At 50.2% G+C, this 15,488-nt stretch overlaps 1 long non-coding RNA gene across 1 annotated transcript in view; it reads left to right on the forward strand.

Annotated features, from left to right (window-relative positions):
• LOC112485264 overlaps positions 1-15,488 on the forward strand; it is a 38,579-nt gene that overhangs the window by 20,169 nt on the left and 2,922 nt on the right. Inside the window, exons 2-3 of the long non-coding RNA XR_003048390.1 lie at positions 12,770-12,951; positions 13,753-13,885. This is a non-coding gene — a long non-coding RNA (uncharacterized LOC112485264). The remainder of the gene's footprint in view (positions 1-12,769; positions 12,952-13,752; positions 13,886-15,488) is intronic.

Genomic DNA, 15,488 nt, shown 5'->3' on the forward strand with positions numbered 1-15,488 from the left:
AGGACCTGGACAGACCAGGGGTGGGATTGAATCTGAGTTTGGGCAGATCTCCTTGATGAATCCAGGGCTGGATGGCAGGAGCTGGGCTCAGAGGCAGGGCCAGGCCCACACCCACCCCAGGCCTCTATCACCCGCTGCTGGGCACAGAGTGGGCATTTGGGCACTTGCTTGTAAGCTGATGTAGAGCAAGAAGGGGGCCAGGTGCTGGCACTGTGCTAGATGTTTGATGTCCCTCTATTTCCTAATCCACCTAGAAGGGTGAATCAGTATGAGGCAGGAGAAAAGCTCTCTGTAAACTGTAGAGGGCTGTACTCAAGTGTGAGGGGTCCTCCGAATCCAGGTGGCTGGGCCTCACTGCCTCCCATGTCACAGGTCTCCCTCCCATGTATGGTGTGGTGACACATGAGGAAGGCAGGGGCAGACTGAGAATTAGACTGTATTTTACAAACTATTGCCATCAGCCAACCATGGCACTTTCCATGGGAGCAAGGAAGGCCTGATTCGGGTTGGCTATTCCCATTAATAGACTGAAAAAATCACTGTTGGGGAGATTGCCCCAGGTAGAAGGCCACTAAACCAAGGGGCCACATTTTTCTCTTTTGGGAGACACTCCAAGAAGGGCCCTGGATGCTGACTTGGTCATAGTGACCTCCCTAGGTTCACACGGGGAAGGCCTGCCTGCCTCTCAAATGAGCACAGAGCTTTGCCTTTATGCTTGCCCCTGCCTGGGGGTCGCCCTGGTTTGCAGGTCCTCTCCTTCCAGGGATTAGCCCAAGACAACGGAGAAAGGCGTCCAGGGCAGCCCAGCTTTGGTGCCAGGGTGGCTTCTAGGCACTTTTGTGAAGTGGACACCTGTCTGCCCAAGGAACAAGGCCACCTGATGCTGCGTGTCCCTCCACTGAAGGTCTGAAAGTTTCCTTTGTGGTTTTCCACAGGCTCAGTGGACAAGGCAGGGTGAGAGGAGCCTGGGGCGAAAGGCCCTGAGGAGGGAGTGTCTCTCAAAGGCTTAGAGTCAGTGGCTTTATTCTAGAACAGGCGACCCAGGGCCAACAATACTGCTCTAGCCACAGGGCTGTGAGCACATCCAGCTTCTTGTCTGAGAACTTTTAAGCTCTTTTTAAAACACTCCCTGATCACCTTCCCCAAGGTGGGGGGCGGACAGTGGCCTGCTCCTGCCTCCCATGAGTGTTCCCTTCTTGGGGCAGGGGAATTAGGACAGCGAAGGTGTCCTGCGGTCTCTGTAGGGGGTATTCCACCTCTGTTAGCCTTTTTCTTTGTCTTTGTTGTCATGGCGACAGTTGTTGACCTGAAGTCCAGGTAATGTGCGTGCACCAGAAATCACAAATTTCATGGAGGAAGGGAGCATGGCCGTGAAGGAAGAAGGCCGCTAAACCAAGAGGATGGGAGAGGCATTCTACATGGAGTGTGGTAAGCATTCAGTAGAGCCCTTTGCTGCCACCCCACACGCCTCCTGCCTGGGGAGGCAGGTGCACTGGGTGTAGGGGACCCACCTTTTGTTTTTTTCTTGGAAGATGTCGTGACTTGTTTTCTCTTAATCCTGCTGAGCTTTGGGATTCTCATCTGGAAAATGGCAGCTCCCCTCTGGAGAAGTTTCCACGTCGTAGGACTTTGTTATTCCCGCTCACGTTTGAGTCACTGTTTCCTGAGCCTGGAATGGAATGTTTACCGTGGCTTTTTATAGAAATGGCCATAGCCATGAACTCCCCCATTAGATGTGTATATCTCCCTCCGTCCCAGGGCACATGCTGAGAAACAGGCATGAGATCTGGAGGGAAACCCCTGGGTCTCACTAGCTTTGGGACTCTGGAGATGCCATATCACCTCTGGAGGTCTCAATCTCTCATCTGTATTATGGGGATAATATTACTCACCCAGCAGGGAAAGAAGGGCCTGATTGATGAGCCAAGGGCTGGTCGGGTGCACGGAGGCAGTGGTGTACCGAGTTACCAACTTTCAAGGACCCTGTTCTGCCCCCCGGCAACACTTGCCTGTCCTGTGCAGAATGCTGGCTCTCGCATTGGTCCTTTTCCTAGAGCCTTGGTCGGAAGGGATGGCACTGTGCCCTAGTCCTCCGTCCTGGGCGTCCACCCGGGGGAGCCCTGAGGCACTTCCCCAAGGAAGTAGAAATGGGCTCCGTGACTCCTCTTAGCTTCCCAAGAGAGCAACAGCCATTCTGCCTGTGAGTTGGAGGAGTTGAGATAGAAAACGTGGAACCAAAATAGCTTTTTTCCATAAACAAAGCTGCTTTTCGTTGGGGGAATGTAAACAGGCAGATGTATTAGGAGACGGTGCCATCCGGCAGAGCAGTGGGAGAAGCGACAATGGAAGGCCCAGGGCCTGGACTCTTGGCGGCATCTCGGCTGCCCTTCAAGCAAAAGGCCTGGCGGTGAGGCTGGTCCTGTGCCCAGGGTAATCAGGGTAGCTGGACACCCTCCTTGGCTTCCCACAGCACCATGGCCACACAGCAGCCCCCATTCTGACAGGACTGGGAGCCTCTCCTTATATTATGTGCAGCCCCCCTTGGGCTGAGAGTGTTTTCTAGGGTGGGAGGCATAGGGACATCTGGCCTCAGGGCCCATGTGTGCAGCCTGGCATCGAGCAGGCAGCAGGAAATGTGGCCATTCCTGTCTCCCATCATCCCAACCTTTGTGCTCCCCATTCTGTTGTTCTAGGAATCAGCCTCGAATCCAGTGAGGGTGCCTTACATTGGGAGGTCAAGTGTAGGATTGGGTTGTCTATTGCAGGGCAGGGAGGGCAAGAGTGGGAGAGAAAAAGAGAGTGAGAGAGTGTGTTTGAGCTGTTCTGTCCCAGTGGGTGGGCAGAGGCTTATGGTATATTGAGTCATTGCTCAGTCTCAGAGGTGTTTAGCCCCCACAGGACCCCTTGGCTTGGCCCCGGCAGCTCTCCAAGGGCTTCTGGGAAATGCGCTCATTTCCGGGTTGGTAGCTGTTGCTTTACTGAGACTACGGACCTGTTTTTGGTAAGGAGTTGGTGGTCTAGCCTCACAGCTGCTGAGCTGTCCCCAGGGTGATCTATCAAGGAAGAAAAGATCTTTCAAGAGCCAGATGGAACCTTGACCATCACACTGAAAAAAAATCACACAGCACCCTTGTCATACCTGCCATGAGCTTTGTATGACAGAGATGTTATTATATCCCATTTACAGATAAGAAAACAAGGCTCAGAGCAGTGAGGGGGCCTAGCTCCAAGAGGCAGAGCTAAAATCCCACCCCATCAGCCAGCCTGTGCTCAGAGGTATCTCTCCATCATGCCATGATCTTGGCCAGGGATACTGAGGCCACTGCTTCCTTTTGAAGGGGAGGAAATAGAAGCCCAGGGTTGGTTAAAAGCTTCCCCAAGACAATTAAGCAAAAATCTGGGGTGGAGCTGAAACCGCCACCAAATCATGTCTTCCAGCCTCAAGGCCAGAGTCCTGTCCACTTCACAGCTACTTTGTTGTATACCCATGAATGAAGGCAAGGATGGTGTCAGGCACCCTTGGAAGGGAGGCGAGTGCCTGAGAGGAAGCCAGGCTCAGGTGCTGAGGAGGGCAGAGCTGCCTGCCCAGGAAACAAAGGAGGAATGGCTGGACCCTCACCTGTAAAATGAAATGATGAGGGTATCTGCCACATAGGACAGGTATGAGCATCAGCTGAGACCTGGCACCAGTCAGAGGAAACCATTCCTCTGCACAGCCTTTGTATGTCTGAAGGTAGTGACACTCTCCTTGTAAAAACATCACTTGGAAGAGAGCCTCTGGCAGAGGGGATGTGACAATCTTGCTGACAAGTCCCCACCCCAAGTACAGGCAATGCATGCCTAGTTGAGGTCAAGATGGATACTTCCTGCAGAGGAGCTGAGTGGAGACAGAGGCTGGGGGTCTGGAGGGAGGGGACTTGGCTGCAGCCCTGGCAGGGGTTCTGAGGGGAGTATGCAGTGAGAGCAGGTAGGAGGTGGGGGCCTGGTAGGGGCCTGAGCAGTAGGCTGACCAGTGGAGGGACAGGCATGGTTTGTGTTGAAGACTCAGCAGGGGGCCAGCTGGTGGGGCTGACAGGCTGGGGAGGGCTGTCCTGGTGACCCTACAGGGGACCTTGAATAAAGCCCAGGAGAGGCCAAGGAGGTGAAACTGGAGAAAGAGGAGACAGGCCAGGAGGGGCGCTTAGGAGAGAGGAGTTCATGGGAAAGGTGTTTGCATCCTGGAGCAGGAGCCAAGAGCCATGTAGAGTTATTTTCTTGGATGATGTGTCCCCTTAGGAGAATGTCTGACTGGCTCTGAAATGTCTGATCAAAGCAGAGGATCAATATCCCTACTGGTAGAGGGGCAAGTACCAGCTGAGGTCCATAGGGCCTATTTCCACAAAGATCCAGAGTCCCATGTGAGCCCTCCCCACGTCCTCGGCCCATTTCTGAAAAGAGCCCCTCGTGGTCCCAGTCCTCCCAGCATGGATCCCATCCTGGAGAGTCTGTTTCTACATGTCCTCAGGCCCACCCCCTTCTTTCTTTCTCATCAACCCCTCATTCTGGCCACTGTCCCCATCTAGCTATTGTCCAGCCTCCTTGTGGTGCTCCACGTTTCCCACCTTGCTCTACCCTCCCCAGAACTTTCCACCTGCTTCTTGCTGCCGGATAGAGCCTAAGAAGGGTCTCATAGCATTGAGGTGCACTTGAAACTCCCATGGTCAAAGACCTTCTGTGGTTCTTTAAAGAAATACACGCTCCTGGTCCTTCCCTGCCTCAAGACCCGGCCTTGTTCGGTCTGTGTGTTACCCACATGGCCTGTATCATGTTCCAGACCCTGTGTCTTTCTCCACACTTTTCCCTCTCCCTGGATGTCCTCTTCTGGCACCTCCTGCCCCTCATTTCCCGGGATGGGAATCCTTGGCTCCCTTCCCAGCCATGTGCTCTGGCCAGAGGTACCCAGCCAGAACTGTCGCTCCCAGAACACTCTGGAGATGTGTGTTGGGAGTAGAGTGGGAATGGTATGGAGGGTCAAGATGAAGGTTGGGGCTGGTTCTCAGCCTGGATGTGCTCTTCATGAGCTTCACTTGGCTTTGGGGTTCTCTGATCACTCATCCCTTCAGCTTTGCCAGCTCAGGGCAGTGACCCTGTTGCCCCATGAGAGCTGGTGGCTAGAGCCCAGCATTGCCCCCAACTGCAGATGTCCCCATGTGGTTGGCTGCTGCCTCTTCTGGACCTTACCCCGCTGTTGCAGCTGGTGCTACCCTACCCTGCACCCTCCACTTAGCCTCCTGATCAGGGTTCGAGTGAAATCTTGGATCGGGGCTGAGCTGAATCAAGGATTCCGAGACCAAGTCCTGACTCTGGTCTGCTATAGAGAGGATGGTGGGTTCCTGGAACCTGCCTTCAGCTCTAGGAAAAACTGCCATGGTAGGTGGATATGGGCAGCTGTGGGTGTTAAGCTGTGCCTCTGAGGACCCACAGGCTTGCCTCCCCCTAGGGAATTGAGAACGTGGTCAGGGCTGTGATTCACAGCTGCTGCTTTCATGAGGTCATCTGTGGCCTCCTCCCTGCGCCGGGCTGGGCTGGGTGAGGGCTGGCCCAGTGGGATGGGGTAGCTGGTCCTCCCCTCTTCCTCTCCCTGGCAGGCAGATGGGAGGCGGGAAGGCAGGAAGGTAGGAAGGTGGGCTATCTATCTCTGCCACCATCTAATTACCTGGAGAGGTAATTGCTCTGGATTCTCTCTGACACCTCAAGATTTCTCTCAGGGGCCTTCTATGGCAGAGCCGAAATAACCCTAAGGAGGCTGCAGGCCCCAAGACAGCACCTATTGCTAAACTCCAACAACTCCCCGTCAGCCCCGCCGTGGCGTGCCCGAGCTTTGAGACAGCGTGAGTTTATGACAGGTCCCATTATGTCTCTTGCACAAGCACTGAGTGTTGAAATACCCAACGGATGATGACAGTGTTGAAATAACCTGTCGTCTCAGCACTTTCCCCATCATTAGCCAGATGTTCCAGCCCTCAGAAGCGTTTGCAGCCTTTTGCAGAGAGGGAGGGGGCCTGGACTGAGGCAGCCAAAGCTTGGATAAGAGGGTCTGTATGGAGTCCCCAGGAGAACAAAGTAGGGGGTAGGTCAGCCTTAGAGGAATGTGAGAATGGAGGGGAGGTCGGGTCTCCTGGGGGAGGAGGAGAGGCTGGCATCCATCGTCCCTTCATCCCAGAGTCCCATGATCACTGCTGGAGAACCCTGTGTGTGCTTCGCCTAGTGAGATGGTTTGGGAGGGAATGTCCTCCCGGGCCCACAGGGAGCTGGGCATGTGGGCCTAGAGAGGCGAAGTGATGTCCTGAGGCCCTCTTGAATTGGGCCTGTGACTATGAGGCCCGTGCCCCCATCGTGCTGTCTCCCACCCTGTATTCCCCGTAATGGCCTTCAGAAGATCACACTTTGACCAAAATGGTTGCTAATGCTGGGGCAAGCAGGCTGGGGCTAGGTAGACCCTTCGGATCACCTACAAGAAAAGTTTCTGGAATCAGTTATCTGGCCTGGGTTTGCATCCCAGTTCATTCTTTCCTGTGTGATGTTGGGCGACCCTTTGCCTCCCCGTGCCTCAGTTTCCTCATCTATAAAGGGAAACTAACAGATTCTCCTGTGTTTGTTTTATACTTAACCTCTACATTGCGCACCTGTACAAAGGGACTTTTCTAGTAGTTATTATCATGTAACATAAGCTCTCTTGATAAGCACAAGGCCCTGTCACGGGCAGCATCCAAAGCCAGGTGAGGGACAACCACCAGCTGTGGAGGAGACTCTAGCATTCGTGGGGGGTGGACAAGAGACTGAGCTCCTACATCTGTTGTTGATTTCTGGAATTAAGTAGAGGAGATTTTAGCTAGTAACTGGGACTACAGTTGCCAAGAGAGAACACCTGGGTGGGGAGACAAAGTTTTTATCTTTAGTGCCTTCCCTTTCTCCTATTTCTGGAGCCGAATGTATGTCCCCATGCTCTCTCTCTCTTCCTTTCAGGAAATGACAAGCTATCAATCATTCACACCTTAGTGAAAATGACTTTTCTAGGAACATAGCTTCTCTGGGCCAGGGTGTCAAGGAATCTAGGAACCAGGCCGGAGCCACATCTCTGGGCTGACAGTGTCGCCATCTTCGTTCTCTGTGGACCCAACCTGGCTTGGACTGCCAGTCTTGCCTTATTTGTCAAAAGCACCAGCTTTCTGCCAACACCTCCCCGATCCTCCTGGCTCAGAGTAAGAGGTGGGCCCCAATCAGAGGCCCAGTCTGGGCCAGTGAGGCAGTCTGTCCTGGGTTCCACGTGCTGTGTAGCACTGAGCAAATGCCTTCTGCTCTCTGAGTTTCAGTTTCCTCATCAGTATTAGGGACTCAAGAAAGCCTGTGATTTATAGGGTTAATGTGGGATGTGGTACATGGGTGCTTCTGGAGGGGATCTTGTGGCCATGACCGCGCTGGGCTGGGGGACAGTAGGACTCTAACAGTAGGTGCTGGCTGAATCTGGAAGGAACGTTTGGCTCAACTGCTCAGCAAAGGGGCTGGAGGGGAAAGCTGGGCAGCCAGGGGGCTACTTACCCCAAAGTTAGGCTCGATATAGATGCCTGTTTTAAAGCGTTGGCATCTCACCTCCTCTGTTGCCACCTCTCTGGTCCAGGTCACCATCATCTCTCTCCTGAACAGAGCTATAAATCTCCTAAAGGGTCCCCTACTGATCAGTCTCCAGGGGCAGCAGAGTAATCTTTTGATTTTCCAGAGATCTTTTAAAATCCTAAATCAGGTCAAAAAACATCCCCCACCTAATCCTTTTCAAACCCTTACTGAAGTCTTTCCATTGCACCTAAAATGAAATCCAGACTCATCATTACAGCGCCTCTCCCAGGCTCCCTTCCTCCCTATGGTTGCAAGGCTGCCTCAGGACTCTGGCACTTGCTGTTCTCTTTGTATCACGTGCCCCCACCCCCACCCCAATCTCTTCTCCTGGCTCCATCCTTCCAGTTTAAATGTCAGCTTAAATGTCACACATATCCTCAGGGATGCCCTCCTGAACTGCTCCATCTAATGGAGCTCCCAGCTCTCCAGTTACTTTCTATCATATCCACTTGTTTCCTTTAAAATTTCTGTCACACGTGTAATAATCTCACATATTTATTATCTCCCCCACTAGAATATAAGGATCTTGACTTTCTTGCCCACCACTGCATCCTTGCTGTGCCTTGCACATAGTAAGTAGTCAGCAATATTTGATGAATGTGCAAAGGTGTCAGTTGATGAACTAACTCATTTATGTGGGGGAATGGTGATTTATTGATTTAATATCGGCCAAGTGACTTACAAAGAATGCACCCTTTACCTGGGACTGCCATTGTCATCGCCTGGGGACTTTCAAAGACTCCTCATGCCTGAGTCCCTCCCCTAGAGATGTTGGTCCGACTGGTCTGAGGAGGGGTGTGGGTATCAGTATGAAAAATCTCTAGCTAATTAAAATGTGTCTCCAAGGTTAAGAACCACTAATATAATCCTCAAAAAAAAAAAAAAAAAAAAAAACCCAAAAACAAAAAACAAAAAACAAAAAAAAAAACTTTTTTATTTTAAGCTAATTGCAGAGTTACTAAAAAGTTGCAAAAATAATTGTGGAGTTCCTATATATCCCTCTTCCAGCTTCCTCTAAAGTCAGCATTTTCTATAACCACAGTACAATTATCAAAAGCAAGAAACTAACGTTGGTGCGACACTATTAAGTAAACAGCAGATCTTGCTCGCATTTCACTTGATTTTCACTCCTGTCCTCTTTCAGTCCCAGGACCCCACGCTGCTTTCCATCGTCACTTTTCCTTACCCGACTCTGAGTGCTAACAGTTCCTTTGTCTTCCTTCATCTTTCATAACCTCGACACTTTTGAAGAATGCCGGTCAATTTGAATTTGCCCAGTGTTTTCTCAGGATTGGAGTGAGGTTATGCATTTTGGGTGAGAATGCTACAAAAACAGTGTTATGTCCTTCCTGGTGCATTATGGTGATATGTCTCACATTGCCTTAGCTGTGATCACTTGGCAACAATGTGTTGGCCAGATTTCTCCCTGTTAAGTTACTGTCCTTCTTCCCTTATTAGTTAATAAATATCTGGAAAATGATACTTTGAGACCAGGCAGATGCTATTTCTCTTCAAACGTTTGTTCATTAATTTTAATGGCCATTGGTGTATATCATTTACAACAACTATTACCAGGGTGTTTGTCTAATGATGACTTTTCCATTTCCTTCATCCTTCCTACAGTATTAATTGGCATTCTAGTGTATGGAAGAGTTGTCCTTTCTCCCCTATTTATTTATTTATTCAATTATTTATTTATACCAGTGTGGTAAAGTGCCGCTTTTAATCCCTATTAAATCTTGCAACCTTGGGAACTAGGCATCACTACTGCAATTTAGCAATGAGGAACTGTGGTCAGGAGTATGTAAATCACTCGCCTAAGGTCTCGCAGCTGGTAAGAGGCTGAGGAGGGATTCAAAATTACTCCAGATTCAGATTTTGTCCATCTTTTTCCTGGATCACTGCTGCAGCCTCTGAACTGTCTCTGCCTTCGCCCTTGGCCTTGTAATTCGCATTTCCCCTACCCTCAATACCAGAGCATCAGAACACTTTAAATCTTTCCAGGGACTCCTCCTTTCCACTAGATTGAGCTCAAAGTCCTTAGCCTGGGTGAAAAGGCCTTTTCAGATCTTACCTCAGGCATTTCCTCAGGCCTCATCTCGCCCTGTGCTCCCTTCTGAGCTCCAGCCATCCCCAAACCTCCTCCAACTATGTCTTGCCTCTGGACCTTTGCACATGTTGTTCTGCCTTATGTGGCTCTCCCTTCCTGGCTCACTACAACTCTTCCTCCAGGGCGCAGACTCAGGCATGCATCACCCTAGGCATACCTTCCGGCTTGCCTTGATGGTGGTACTTGCCACCTGCCTTGTCTCGCCTGTTATTGCTCTGGATCTCCTCTCTGTCAGGGAGGGTGAGCCCTTGAGGGCAGAGATTGGGTCTCTGGATCCCCAGTACCTGGCACATTAAGTATTTGGTTGATATTTATGGAATGAATGAAAACTGGACTCCAAAGTCCATGCTCTTTCTGTTGCCCTGTGCACCTACTATGTGCATAGCAGTGTGTTAGGGACTGTAGAAAATGACAGGAAGTTGGAGGGAGAAGAAATATGCCCATAAAACTGAAAGCACTAACTGTGCGAAGGCCTTCGAGGACTCAGTATCGATGGAATATCTACCAGGTTGCAAGTGTTTCACAGTGTCGGCTTAGTTATCCCCTCAGCATTATCATATAGAAAAAGAAATGGGGACTCAGAGAGGTAAAGTGGCTAGTATCAGAGCCAAGATCTGAACTCAGTATGCAGGATGTCAGAATGCATTCACTAGCCACTACTCCGCACGGCCTCCTTATACCTAACTAGAGGCCCAGACACAGGGTCCAGACTCAGGGCCCTAATACTATGGGGCCCAAATCTGGTGGCTTTTTGTGGTTTTTCTGTATGTCATTAATTGCCCTCCAGACCTTACCCCTTTGGGTGTTTCTGTTATGGTTAAAAGAGCAATAAAAAACAGCATAATTGGAAGACAAAGGCGACTGCCTGGCCAGCCCGCCCTAAGGAGCGGAGTGCCGGTAACTTGGGTGTGATCCTACCTATGACTCATGAAGAAAAATTACAGCCTTCTGTGCACAGGTGTGTACAAGCCGCTGGGTGGGGTGCAAGCAAACACAGCATTTAAAACCCAGGCCTGTGTTGGGGACTCACCGTCTGACAGTCCCTCCTCTGGTGCACAGTCCTTTACTATTTGCAAAGTACTCCAGAGCCTCACATTGGTGAGGGGCTGGATGCTCCAGGTCAGGGGACCAACAGGCCAGTGCTGAGAGGGAGGATATGGGGTGGCATACCCTGGACAGGTTGTGGCCCAGCAGAGGGAGTCCAAAGAGGTATCCCACCATTCCGATGGATCCGGGAAGGCTTCCTGGAGGAGGCAGGGTATAGAGAACCATCTAAGACTCCCTTCTTCCCTGCCTATCCTTTGTTTGCAGCTGGAAGGAGGTCTTCATCTTGAAAGGGAGGGAGAAGAGGGACATACCCAGTAGGTCCCAGAGCTGCTCTCCTGGCCACCTACCATCATATCGGCTGAGAGCCTTGGGCCTAACCAGCCCAGTCTCTGGACTCTGGGATCACTTGAGAGCCTACTGAAGTAGCCTCTCTCCCCAAATCAGAGAATCCTGCAGCCTGCAGAGAAGTCAGCACCTGGGTGCTAAGCTGCCTCTAGGGAGCTTGGACATTGAACATGGTGGGTGTGGAAGCTTGGGCCCCGAGGAGGTCTCATCTTGATCCAGAGCTGCCACCAGGGCCCCAGCCACAGTCCCCTTGCCCTACAGGTGTCAGTGGGGCTGTGAGCTTTCCTGGGTTGCCATATGTCTGCCCTGCTCAGAACCTGTCAGTGAGTGACTCCAGTGCTATAGCCCTCTCTCCCAAACTGAGTGTGCGAAGGGGCACAGACAGGACGCTATGAGTCTAGAACTTTGTATTTAGGGATAAACTGATCACCAGACGCATACCTGATAAACATCAATGTTTACTTACATGGCAAGTTGTTTATTTTAATATCAAAGTTTTATGTGAAATACATTTATGTGCTTCAAAATCCAAATTGCTATCCGAAGGCATTCATCAGAAGTCCCATTTCCACTTATGTCCCAGCCACCCCATCCCCTGATCCCTAGAGAAACTCTTAATTAGTTTCTCGTGTATCCGTCCAGTATTTCTTTATGTACTTGCATAAAGCAACATGTATTTACATATATATATGCTGTTCTATTCTTCGTGTTCCGACCTAATAATATATACAGGAGATTTTTGTATATCGGAACGTAGAGAGCAGCTTCCTTCTTCCTCCTCTGCCTCTCTCTCCCTCTCCTCCCCTTCTCCCTCCTCCTCCTCCTCCAACAGCTGTATAGTATTCCATTACGTGGATATACCAACGTTTATTTCACTAGTCCTTTTGGATAGACACATGAGTTGTTGCCAGGTGTTTGCTATTTATTACACATAGCTGCGACGAATAAGCTTATACATACTTCATTTCTCAAGTGTTCGAGGCGTATCTGTCGAGTAAATTCCCAGAAGTGGCATTGTCGGGAAAAAGGGTAAATGTGTCTATAACTGTGATAAGAAATGACTAAATCATCTTTCATCGGATTGTACTTTTTTTCATTCCCACCAGCAACATGTGAGAGTGCTTGTTTCCCAACACAACAGCCTTACCAGCAGACTGTGTTGTCATACTTTTGGATTTTTGCCTATCTGATAGCTAAGAAATGGTACTCTGGTGTAGTTTTAAGTCATATATCTCTTAATATGAATGAGGTAGAGTACTTTTTTCTATGTTTAAGGGTCACTTAGATTTCTTTTCCTCTGAATGCTCTGTTCAAATCCTTCGCCTTCTTTTCTGTTGGGTCGTTAGTCTTTTTCTTTTTGTTTTCTAGGAACTCTTTGCATATTAGGGAGATTAGCCCTTTAGCTACGATGCGAGTTGCTCCCTGTTTTCTCTCTGTTTGTCTTTTGACCTTGTTTATGGTGCTCTTTATCGTGTAGAAGTTCGTTATTACTGTTATTAATTTAATTCATTATCTTTACTTTTCTGGCTTTTGGATTTCAAGTCATTGTTGGAAGACTTTCCCCATGCTACAGTTATAAAGGGACTCACTTATGCTTTCCTGATTCTCTTACAGTTTTAATTTCTACATCTAAATTTTGGATCCATATGGAGTTTGTCCTGGTGTCCTGGTCTCCAGCTTTATTGGTCTCCAGCTTGTTTCCCAGTCGTGCCGACACCATTTATTAAAACGTTCATCTTTACCTGCCTGATATAAGAGGCCACCTCTATCAACACTAAATTCCAGTGTATTTTGGGGTACGTTTCTGGGCTTTCTTTCTGTCCCATTGAACCGTCTCATGAGTGTGGTAAGTAATTTAAAAATGTATTTTCAAGCTAAAACTCTCAGCTTCCAAACAATTCTGAGCTTGATCCCCCCACCAGTCTATCTCTCCTTCACATAACTGACCCACCTCAAGGTGTGAGTCACTGTATCATCAGAACTGCAGCCCAAGTGCCTCTAATGGTTATTAACTGAGTTGTCCCCTCTTCCAGGAAGTATTCCTGCCATCTTCTTGCCCCTGGGCAGAGTTAGCAACTTGCTCAGCAAGCACCCTGAGCTCACTCCTCTCTCAAAGCTCCTATTAGAGCTATTGGGCTGCATTGTAATTGCCTGTTTACTTGTCTGGGGCTTGATTCCTCCTGGTCGTGAATCAGTCAAGATGCTTCTTACTCATTTATAGGGCAATAATCTGGCTGCAGCCTGGAGTGCCACGTGCAAAGTGTTAGATTCTTGTAAAGTGTTAATCAATCCAGGACATTTTCTAGTTCCCTTTAGGTGCTAGATTTTTCTCCTTCTTCGCATAGCTCCCATTCCTCAGCCATGTTGCCCACCACCACCCCCCAACCCCGCCACCACAGGCTCCACACAGACCCCCAGATGGGTACCCTCACCCTTGGGGAGAGGGCTTTGCAAAGTGGCTGAGGGCCTGGACCTCCACTTGCCCTGGAGAGCTGAAGGGCCACTGTAATTTCTTCCTGGATGCCTTGCTTTGGCCTACCAGGCCTGCCCCAGTTTTCCATGGGCCGAGCTGATACATCCCCACCTCCCATCCCCAGGCCCTGTCAGCCTCATGGGCAACCAGTCATGAAGGACTGCTGTGTTGGCTGCTACTGAGACAGAAAGGATGCAGGTGAGGGGATCTCACCTCGTTGGAGAACCTTCCTTCATCTTTCAGAGGAGGAAGCTGAGGTGAGTTGGGGAGGGGCGGGAAGGGACTAGAACCAAGACCTCCAGCTTTTCAGGCTATGGAAAGGTTTTGGCAGTGCCCTTCCCTGCCCTGGGGCGTCCTACGATAACCGTGATTTCTCAGTCAGTGCCCTGGGGCCTGGGGCCTGGAAGAGCATGGCCAGAGGGCGTGGAATGGTCAGGGCTTGACCCACAGCAGAGCCAGAGATCTGCTGGAGCTGGTTCTGAGCAGGTGATATGAAACAGAGGAGACGAGGTGGGGGGAACTATATATGGTTACCTGGTGCAGAGGACAGAGCCCTCCTCCTCTTCCAGCCTTTTCTACTACCTCCACATGTAGCCCTGATGTCCTCATCTGATAAATGGGGAAAGTAGCCCTGGCCTACACTTCCTATCTCAAAGGATTAGGTATTGAGTAGACAGTGGACATGAGGATACTTTGGAAACTTTGGGGGCTGTACCCCAAGGACATCCTCCCTCCCCACACCCAGCTCTCTCTTCTTTCTGTTTCCCGGAACCCTCTCTTTCAATCTGGCAACCTAGCCCTTCCCAGAGGGTGAAGAGTCAGGGGCTCCTCCTTCTGATGCTGCAGGTGTTGGCCAAAAGCCAATAAAGCCCTCCTACGCCCACCATGGGGGAGTCTGCCTGTGGTCCCCCGAGCACTAAGACAGTGAATGTTTCCAGTCCCGATTCCATCCCCTCTCTGGCTACAGCTATGAATATCACCCTAACTAGTTACCCAAAAGGAAAACACACCTTACCACAGGCAGCATCTCAGTTTCTCAGAGTTTAGCACTGCAGGAGGAAAGGCTGTTTCTCCAATGAATGTGACTTTGACTCTGGTCCTTGCAAAAGAGTTTATTTCCCCACCTAGGAGAGAATGCAGGTGTAAGTCTTACTTCTCAGCCTTGCTGTTCCATAGGTTGTCTTATTTGCTCATCGAGTTCCTGAGCCAGAGAAGAGGAGGCAGACGGCCTGCCCCAGGTCCCGAGTCTGTAACAGTGGCAGTGAAATGCAGCAATCAATGGCCCAGGCTCTGGAACCCTTGGGAGCTGGGTTTGCCTGTGGTTCTGGGGCTTTAATAAACTTTGTGACCTTAGGCAAGTTACTCAACCTCTCTGAGGCCTAACTCAGCTGCCACCTCTTTTGCCAGGTTGTTGCAAAGATGAAACAAGGTAGTGGGTATAGAGCGCTTGGCTCCGGTCAGCCACACGGTAACTGCTCAAGAAATGGAGCTCTACTGTCTCCAGCATCGAAAGCCCAGCCTATGCCCACTGAGCCCCCACTCCTCTACATTCAGAGTTCTCTTTCTGGTTCCAGGACATAGCCGTCCCCTCTCCCTGTCCCCCCATCCCCACCCCATTAGGGCCAGATCATAAAATCTCCAGGGGTAGGAGGCTGGTGACATCTTTAGTGGCGACATTTGGGTGAAAAATTCATGACCATCAGTTACTCGAGGAAGAAGGGGAGAAATGAGCCATTTCCGCAGCTCAGGAGCGTGGCTCTCCCTGGCTGCGAGTCCACAAATCTATTTTATGTGACGAGATCTATAGTCTAATAGAAGGAGCTTATCACAGACTTAAGAAAAAGTGCACAATAACGCGCC

This window comes from Pteropus alecto, unplaced genomic scaffold (assembly GCF_000325575.1).
Source record: "Pteropus alecto unplaced genomic scaffold, ASM32557v1 scaffold68, whole genome shotgun sequence".
Taxonomy (NCBI): domain Eukaryota; kingdom Metazoa; phylum Chordata; class Mammalia; order Chiroptera; family Pteropodidae; genus Pteropus; species Pteropus alecto.